Source organism: Tupaia chinensis, unplaced genomic scaffold, assembly GCF_000334495.1.
Source record: "Tupaia chinensis unplaced genomic scaffold, TupChi_1.0 Scaffold000294_1, whole genome shotgun sequence".
NCBI classification, from domain to species: domain Eukaryota; kingdom Metazoa; phylum Chordata; class Mammalia; order Scandentia; family Tupaiidae; genus Tupaia; species Tupaia belangeri.
The window spans coordinates 1,466,518-1,475,999 of NW_006159779.1; the positions used below are offsets into that span (position 1 = coordinate 1,466,518).

The 9,482-nt window shown below is 57.1% G+C and overlaps 1 protein-coding gene across 1 annotated transcript in view; it reads right to left on the minus strand.

Moving 5' to 3' along the window:
- BIK (BCL2 interacting killer) overlaps positions 1–9,482 on the minus strand; it is a 42,251-nt gene that overhangs the window by 31,956 nt on the left and 813 nt on the right. The gene's annotated exons all lie outside the window — the stretch shown is intronic.

Sequence of the window (9,482 nt, forward strand, 5' to 3'; positions counted from 1 at the left end):
GATGTCAGCAGGGCGGACGGGGTCTGAGCCTGAGCTCCCCAACTGCACCCATCCCAGTCGGCAGCCTGCCCCGGACCACGAGGGCGAATGACACAAAGCCCCTGAACGCACTCAGCTCAAGCACGAGCCAGCAGGGAAAGCTCTGAACTTGCAGCCGGCCAGACCTGGGCTCCAGTACCCACCACCCTGTCTGACGACAGACGAGTCACCAAACCCTGGGCCATGCAGAATAGCACATTCCACGCTGCTAAGAAGGTGCCGAGGAACACGGAGGACCTTTCCAGCAGCAGCCCTAGCAGGGCTCCACAGAGGCTGAGTAATCTGCGAGATCCCCTGGGCAAGCAGAGCCTGCTGTATCCATTGGTCAGCCAGCTCCTGCCTTCCTGGAAGTTAATTTGCCAACTAGCATCTACCAAAAAGACCAGAATCTACCAAAAAAGGCATGCACAAAATGTGTGACTTCTAGGAATGCATCCTACTTCCACACCTCTGCATGTGTGCAGCAGCCCTATAAAAATTAAACAATGAGGACCAGCAGGTGGCATAGTTATTACATCGCTGGACTCCCACATGGTCGACCACGGTTCAAGTCCCAGACCCGGAGGCTTGAAAAATCATGCCAGGCGTGTGTGTGTGCGTGCCCAAGATCCTGCGAGGAGAATGAGGAGAATGGACTGCGGCGTAGTCATCCCCCTGAGGGACGATTTCTCACTTTCCCTCTCACTGCGTCTGTCTGTCTCTTTCCCCAGTAAGTGCACGCGCCCTAAGGCAAAAACCTCTTAAAAATAACTACGCAGCAGTGCTGTAGGTGCTGTGCAAAGACCTTCAAGGCCTGATGATCATGAGGAAGAGGGTGATCTGTGCCCAGCCCCCCACGGTGCACAACGAGAGGGCCATGTAGACAAATGCTCTGCCTCGTGCAGAGACCACTCGCAGACGGTCCCCCGTGAGGTCAGAGGAGATGAGTGCAGGGAAGGCACTGTCTGTGAGACCGGGGAAGGGACACTGCTCTTAGCATGCCTCTTTAGTGACCCTGAAGTGTCATAGCCTGTGCGCGGCTAACAGCAGCATGCAAACCCCAAGCAAGAGTCACTGCACACAGCTTGACTGGTCAGAAATGGAGGCGTTTGTCATCGGGTAGTATAGCTCACGGAGTCCAAGCACACGACGTGCCCTCCCCCCCATGCCTCCCAACTCCCCGGGCACCTGACCAGGAAGTCCAGACTCCGGACCCCAACAACAGGAACCGGCAGATGCCCGAATGGCTTGTTTTGACGGTGGGCAGGGCTCACTTCCCATATGTGATAGAGAAATACTGGGAAAAGGAAGGAAGTGGGGAAGGAGGAGGGAGAGGAAGGAAGGAATTTCTCTTTTAAAAAACTTCTGATGGAGGGTGTGTGGGCTTATGAGGGAGAGAGAGGGAGGAGGGAGAGAGAAAGCTCCCAGGGGAATGGCCAGGGCACAATCCCTTATCTATTCTCCTGTCAGGATTTTGGGTCCGCAAGGTCAGCCGCCTGGTGTAGGAACCGTACAGTCAGCCGTGTGGGATCCAGCGCCTTCGCCACCATGCCTCTGGCTGACCCAGGAAGGAATTTCTCTAGCAGAAAGTTCAAACTTCACTTTGTAGGTGCAGGTGGACCTGGTTCAGCTCGGAAAGCACCCCTGGAGGCATGGCCCTCGTGCTGCCCGCCCCACCCACCTGCACTCCAGGGCCCCCCAACTCCGGTGCTGCAAAGCAGGGCACCCCCCTTTCCCCCCCCCATGTGTGGCCCTCCTGGCCGCTGTGACCTCTGCCTACTGCTCTAGGACTGTGTGTGTGCTTTCAGGGATGAGGACTTCCCCAGGTACTTTTTAGGTCCAGCTACTAAGCTCGACCCTTCCCAGGAAGAGGGTGTCTGCTCCATTTCAGAAATGGGGGAGCTGGGAGGGCCGAGTCATCAGGCCACCTTCAGTCACCTCCAGTGACCTACTGAACTGGGCGGATCCCCAGGGGGTTCTCTTTCCCCAGGAAAAATGTCAGTGACGCAGCCTGACCAGAAATAGTCTCATTCTGAGAACGAAATGCAGAACAGTTGGGACCAGCAGATGGTTACATCGCTGGACTCCGTGGTTGACCACGGTTTGAGTACCGGACCTGGCGGCTTAGAACTCACGCCGGGCACGTGTGCATGCGTGCCTAAAGATCCCGAGAAGAAAATGGAGGAGGAGGAATTGTGGCATGGCCATCACCCTGGGGAGTGGGGGTGATTTCTTGCTTTCTGTCTCTCCATCTCTGTCTCTCCAACATGAGACGCATGCACGCAAAAATCTCTCTTAAAAAGAAAAATGAAGACCAGCTGGAGCTGAATTCGACAGCGGAGGAAACATGCGGGGCCTGTCTGGGGCGCAGGGCAGGGTCTGTAGTAGGCACCCGGGGGAGTGCATGGTGGGCGTGGCTGGTGTGAAACACGCGAAGACACGGATGTGCGTGTCCAAGTACTCCACAGGTTTGCCCTACAGGAGAGGGGCACACAAGCCCTTTTACAGACAAGGACATAGGTTTAGAGCCACGAGGGCGTGTCCGCGGTCACAGTCTGCAGCTGGGCCATCTCTCAGCCTCACTCGGGTGGCCTGGGCCACCATGCCACCTCATCTGGCGAGCCTCACCCCCATGTGCCTCCCGGCATGCTCAGGGTTCCCTGATGCCCCCCTTTCAGGCCCCCAGGCCTGGAGCGTGCTCCCTTTGTGCCCTCCCCCCAACGCAGCCACTGTCCTCTCACAAACTCCCACCCCAGCTCAGGCTCAACACTCCTCTAAGAAACCGGCTCCCAGGAACACAGTCCCCGTGGTGCCACAGCCGCCTGGCCCTGGAGAAAACCCCCAAGTCACACGACGGCTGCCCTGCCCAGGGCACACTCAGCCCGACTCGCTCCAGGTGCCCAGGGCCTCGCCCTGGCCTGGCTTGGTGCAGTCAGGAAAGGGGTCCCCAAGAACGATGCAGAGCCAGCCCCCTTTTCTCTACTCCAACCAGACAACCGGGCCTGCAGATTCAAGGAACAAGGGTGGCGGCGACTCCTGGCCTTCCGGGGGACTGGGCAGGCCACAGACAGTCCTCCCCACACGTCACACGTCGGCTGCGGCAGGATTTGGGCTCTGGACCCAGCCTGCTCAGCCCTGGGAAGGCCCCCAGCTTCTCCGTCCTCACTTCCTCCTCCATGAAGTCTACCTCCTGGTTTGCTGGCAGTTGAATGGGGAGCCCAGGGAGAGCTCTTGTGACAGAGAGCAGCACGTGCCAGGTCAACGCTGTCCACATGAGCTGCCCTCCAAGGACATGCGCCCCAGGCGTCCCTACGGTGAGCTGAGGACAGGAAAGGGGAAGGAGGCAAGACGGCATAGACAGAGCAAGAGCAAAAGGCTGTCCCCAAGGCCTTGTATCCATCTCACCCGTCATGTGCACGGATATTCATATGGAAGCCATGGAAGAAAGATCCAGAAGGAAACTCAGAGATTACATTTGAAGACAGCAGAAGGACTGAGGGGCGTGGCTGACAGGAAGCAGACATTAGCTTTTATCTGTAACGTGGAGTGTCTTTCTTTTTTAGGTCTCTGTCATAGGGCACAGGTGCTCACCAGAGACACACAGAGAGAGATCACCCCCAGGGGGGATGGCCACACTGCAACCCCTTCTATCCCACTCTCCTCCCCGGATTTTGGGCACACATACACACAAGCCTGGAGTGACTTTTTAAAAATAGTTATTTAGGGACCAGCAGATGGTGTAATGGCCCCGGACCGGGCAGCTTAAACTCATGCCAGGCACGTGTGCATGCATGCCCAAGATTCTAAGAGGACAACGGAGGAGAAGGGATTGTGGCGTGGCCATTCCCCCCAGGGGGTGATTTCTCTCTCTCTGTCTCTCCTGTGAGTACAAGCACCTATAGCAAAAATCTCTAAAAAAATTGTTTTTAATTATTGAATTTCATTTATCATCATTATTATGAACTACTTTGTTACAGAGCAAAGAGGCAGAGAGGAAAAGTGAGGAGGCAAGGCGCCAGGTCCAGGACTCACACTACAGTAGACCATACGGGAGTCCAGCACCTTCATGCCACCTACCAGCCCCCCATGTGGGGTTTTTTTTAAGTTGACTTATTTCTTTCTTCCAAGAGGGAAGAAGGCAGAGAGAGAACAGCACCTCTTGAGAAGGTCTTCATGCCACAGTCCCCCCCCCACCCGCCAGCCTCGGCCAGCAGGATTACAGGCTGGCGTGCACGGGGCCTGAAGTGGGACTTCCCAGATCTCAGCACCATGAGGCATTGCTCGGCCACTGAGCCACCACGGCTGGAGTAGATTTTAATCGTGGGCAAGGAGTACGTGAGTACTCACATAACTGCCACTGAGCATGGCCCTCACCACGGCCTCGGCTGCCCGGGGATGTCACCTGAGCCACACGCAGGGCTGCGGTGCGGATTCAACGCCACTTCAAACCCTGAAACACTCCAGAAACTCTCAAAGCATCACCCAGAGGCAAGACAGAGATGGGGTTACTTTCAGATCTGCAAGTTAAAGCACCCACTTGGCAACCCTTAGAGTCTGCAGACAGCTGTGCTGGTGTCGGCTCGGGGACAGCACCCAGAGTGAGGAACGCTCCCTCTGTACCGCCCAGAAGTGGCCCAGGCCATCGGTTTAATGTCTGTGTCTCTGTCGGTGAAAGGGAACCCAACTCCCCATTCCAAAGCAGGCCCAGGCCCAGGCCCAGCCCCGAGCTCTCAGAGACTGGCGCTGCCCCTGGGGGACAGGAGGCTGCAGCCCCGGGTTCTGGCCCCCTCAGCTGTGTGACTTTCAACAACTTCTTTTGCTCTTCTGGCCATTAACTCCTCTTTTTTTTTTTTTTTTTTTTTGGTAGGGCGCGTGCGCTAGCAAGACAGACAGAGAGAAACATAGAGACAGAAAGCGAGAAATCACCCCCCAGGGGGGATGGTCATGCCGCAATCCTTTCTCCTCCATTCTCCTCTCGGGATCTTGGGCACGCACGCACACGCGCCCGGCGTGAGTTTTAAGACACCGGGTCCCGGACACGAACCGCGGTCGACTATGTGGGAGTCCAGCGACATAGCCATTACGCTAACTGCTGGTTCCCTCTAACTCCTCATTTTAACGTAAGAGTTAAGGGAGGGATTTCGTGTGTCCTCTCTAGCTCACAGGTCCAGACATGCCGGGCGGCCGGGGGCCTGCTGGTAAAGGAGGCTGGATCCACCCGGCCACTGCATGGTTCGAGTTCTAGACCTGGTGGCTTGAAAAACTCGCCCGGTGTGTGTGTGCCCAGAATCCGGAGAGAAAGGAAGAGAAGGGACTGCTCTGGGACCATCCCCCAGGGGCTGGGGGATTCCTCACCAGGCCCTCTCCCCGTCTCTGTCTCTCTCCGGTGGGTGACCGCATGTACCCTACAGCAAACTGAAAACCCAACAGGAACCATCCGTACTCCGTAGGGGAATGTGACAGGTTAATAAAGCTCTTGACTGATCTGGATGTGAAACTTTCCTATCACCGTAAAAGAGCAACACTGCCAAGACACTGCCTGGATCCGCAAGTCCAAGTTTAAAAAGCACGTGTTTCAGTGAAACGTCTGGGCCTGAGGAGTAAGGGACCATTCACCACCGGCACTGCCAGGCCCCGAGGACCCAGAGGAGCAGACGGTTTTGGGGTGTCCCCTGTGCCAGCCCTTCTACACCCTCCCTCCGCCTCAAACGAAACGCTGCTTCTTCCTTCAGGCCTGGCCAGGACTCACCTTCTCCCTGCCCTCCCCTGATGACGAATACACGCTCCTTGTCGGCTGTCCCAGCCCCCAGAGTAAGCAGACCCAGACTGGGGCGCTTGGCCCGTTATGGTCTCTTCAGATGTTTACCCGTCTGTCTGCCATGGCCGGGAGCCTCCGCTGCCACAGCACAGAGGCCCAGGGAAAGCAGGCAGGGGACAGGGCCCATCCCAGGGGACCAGACCGCTCACTGCACGACAGTGAGTGTGACGGGCGGGATCAACAGGTCCTGAGCCATTCCTGGCTGCAGGTCCCAGGACTGGACACACACCCTCGCTCACTGGGCCTCAGCGTCACTTTCTGTGCACGCACAGGAGGAGCCCTGGTGGCAAGGACAGGTCTGAGACGGCGCACACACGGTGCGGAGTGCATGCTCAGAGCCGGGCAGTCGCTCCCGAGCCCCCTCGCCACCACCGTGCTCAGAGCTCGTCCTGACCACCAAGGGGCCCCACTGTCTGTACGCGGGCATTTGGCCTTCCTCAAATCAGGCTGCTCTCTGCCCTGACCCTGAGGTGGAGCCTCATCCTACCTCTAAGTAGACATGCACAAAAATGCCCTCTCTTGGGAAGGAAACAAATAAGATTTCTCAACCTTGGGCCATCCAGTGGCATGGTGAAGGCTAGATCTCATGTGGCCAGGTAGGGCTTGAGATCCAGACCCAGCAAGATGGGAATCACACTGGATGAGTGTGTGGGTATTTGCGCCCCAAACCCCAAAGGAGAAACAGAGAGGGGATCATGGTGGGGACATTCCCCATGGTGGGTTCTTTCTCACCCCCCCTCCTTCTCCCTCTCTCACTGGCAAGTGCACACATTCTCTGACCAAAAAAAAAATGAAGAGAGAGATTTTTGGTGTAGAGCCTGTGCACTTGCCGGAGAGCCAGAGACAGAAAGCGAGACATCACCCCAGGGAGAATGGCCACGCAGCCTTCCCGTCTTCTCCATTCTCCTCTTGGGATGTGGGGCCCACCATGAGTTTCAAGCCCTGGGTCAGGGATTCGAACCACTGTCAGCCATGTGGGAGTCTAGCGCCTTAACCGCTACATCACCTGCTGGCCCCCTGACAACTCTTTTTTAAATCCTCAATCTTAAATCAATCGCCAGCATCTACCCCAGTCACCGAGTAGGTCCTTGCCTGGCTGCGCTTCTGGCTTGCATGTGCTGACCAGGAAGGCGTGCCAAGCCTCCCAGCCCTAGAAGAACAGGTTTCCCCTGCAGTGCCCCGCAAGGCCCAGTGGTGTTCTGTCCCCACTCCTAATATTGACACTAGGAAAACCAGCTGCCTGCTCTGTGCCCGCCCTGGGCTCTGACCAGGGCCCGCGAGGTGCCCAGGGCTGTGGCCTTATTTGCTTCCATTCTGAATTTCTCCAGGGCCCAGCGCCAACCAAGCAGGCAGGACAAAGGAGAGGCGAGGAGGCAGCGTGTGTCCAGGCCAGACCCACCACCGGCTTCCTGGTGGCCGTAACAACAAAACCCGAGCTCACCCAGACTTCCTCGAAACCGCTCGGAATTGTTCTGAGCAGAGAAAAACAGTCGGGCTCTCGGGGATCCACCACGTCCGAGGCGGAGGAAGCGAGAGGCCATTGACTGTCTACAAACCGAACAGGTCCACAAAGCAGCTGCTTCCCAGGGCGAGGGAAACGCTGCCGAGGCCACCGCCACCTCCGTCCACTTACTCGAGATGGTCAGAAGTAGAACCTGGACTACCAGCTGCGGTTTCTGGTTCCTCTGTAGCTCAGTGAAAGCAGGATGTCATTTTAATGTCACACCTATTATACCTGAAGCCCATGACAATTAGTGTGCACGCAGCCGCGTAGCGAGATCAGAGCTGTTCGGGTGCCCAGGCTGTGCCAGGCACCAGGGACCTGCCGTCTACCAATCTTTCCTCAAGGGGCTGCGTGTCACGAATCCGCAAATACAGATCATCCGACAGTCCGGTGTCCTGGACGAAATAAAGTAAGGTCTTAGGGAGCGGAGCGGTGAGAGGACAGAGATCACTATGCCTTGAATGGGTAATCAGGGCAAACTTCTCAGAGGAGGTGGCAACTGAGCCATGTAGCCACTGATGAGAAACGAGACCCCACAGGCTGGGCTAGTGCACTCAGGCATTTGAGGCCTCACTAGTGCTTGAAGAAATGTTCCCGCTGAAACCATCTCTACCAAGATCAACCCCAGGCGTCTTGGCGTGCTGAGACACTGCTCGGCAGGCTGGGCCCACGAGAGGCCCGGGTTTGATTCCCAGACCAACGTAAAGGCCGGCGTGCTGGTGTGCTCCCCTGGCCCCCACGACTCTGGGAAGATCGAGACACAGCCAGGCCCTGTCTAAAAGGGAAAAAACAATCTGCTGGAAGAATCTTAAAAGGTTGTGGGTCCGCCGGGTAGCACGGAGGTTAGGCAGCCGGGTCCCACGTGGCTGCTGCACGGTTTGAGCCCCGGACCCAGCGGCTTGAAAATCACACTGAGCACGTGTGAGCGCATGGGCGCCCAAAATCCCAAGAGGAGAATGGAGAAGGCTGCAGCATGACCTTCCCCCAGGGCTGATCGCGCTCTCTGGCAAACACCTGTACCCAACAGCAACCAGAGGGGAAAAGGCTGGTTAAATGAATTTGCTCCAAGGGAAAAGGACACTGAGTGTTCAGGCACTGCTGAAAGCCCAGTCTCCCCAGACCCCTTAGGTACTTTAAACCCAAACTAGCAAAAATAACGAAAACCTGTAAAGCCGAACACTGGCAAGGACATAGCAAAGCCACACCGAGGCAGTGACAGTCCTGTGGCCCTGAGGGTCGAAGGCAGTGGGAAAATCCCTCACTCCTGGAGTCGGAGGGAAGGGGCGGAGATCAGCCATCCTGAGCAGCCAGGTGTGCGCTCCTGCCCCAGTGGCGGACCCTGGAACCCAGGGACGCTCCACCTTTCCCTGGAAAGTCTGGGAGGGGGGGCCTGGCTACCACCCACATGACCTTTCAGGAAACAACCGAGAACCTTACCAATAAACGTCCAAAACGTGCCACTCCTCCAGGCCTTTACAAACACACGCTCGATTAGTCAAGATTACGTGTTAACTTGGGAAGCCACCAATGGCTGCCAACACTCGGACTAGTCCTTCACAACTAGCTGGGAACCCCGGGACCTGTTCTATGGAAGGAACTGAAGCTCAGAGAGGTGAAGTAGTCTGTCCAAAGCCACACAGCGGGAACGCGGCTCCCTGGAGAGGTTGGTTTGACTTCCCTATCAGCTCTGCTTTCAGCTCGCTGCTGCCCGCACGTAGGTGCCCCTGGGGCTTAGTCTCACTTTCTCCATCTGTGAAGTGAGGCTGGGCTTCCAGGGCCCGCTGGCAGAGGTCAAGCGCTTCCCGGTCCTAATGTAGACCCCAGGCCCCCTCCTTGCCTTTCCTGGGGGCTGGGCTCTCAGACCACAGCAGGTGCTGTTTGTCACAACAGCAGCAGCAACAACAACCTTCCGGCAACAATGTTACAGCGGCAGCAGGACCAGCAACAACAAGGTCCCGCCCCACGGGGATGCGCATTCTAACGAAAAGTAGAGCAGCAAGGAACGGTGTACAAAGCGATGCGCACCCGGGAGGCCAGAGTGTGACAGTCAAAATGAGAGGAGCCCGGAGGCTGGCGGGGCTTGTCCAGGCCGCGACCGGCAGGTGGCGGGACTCTCCGAGGCCACAGGAGGGAGTGCGCCCC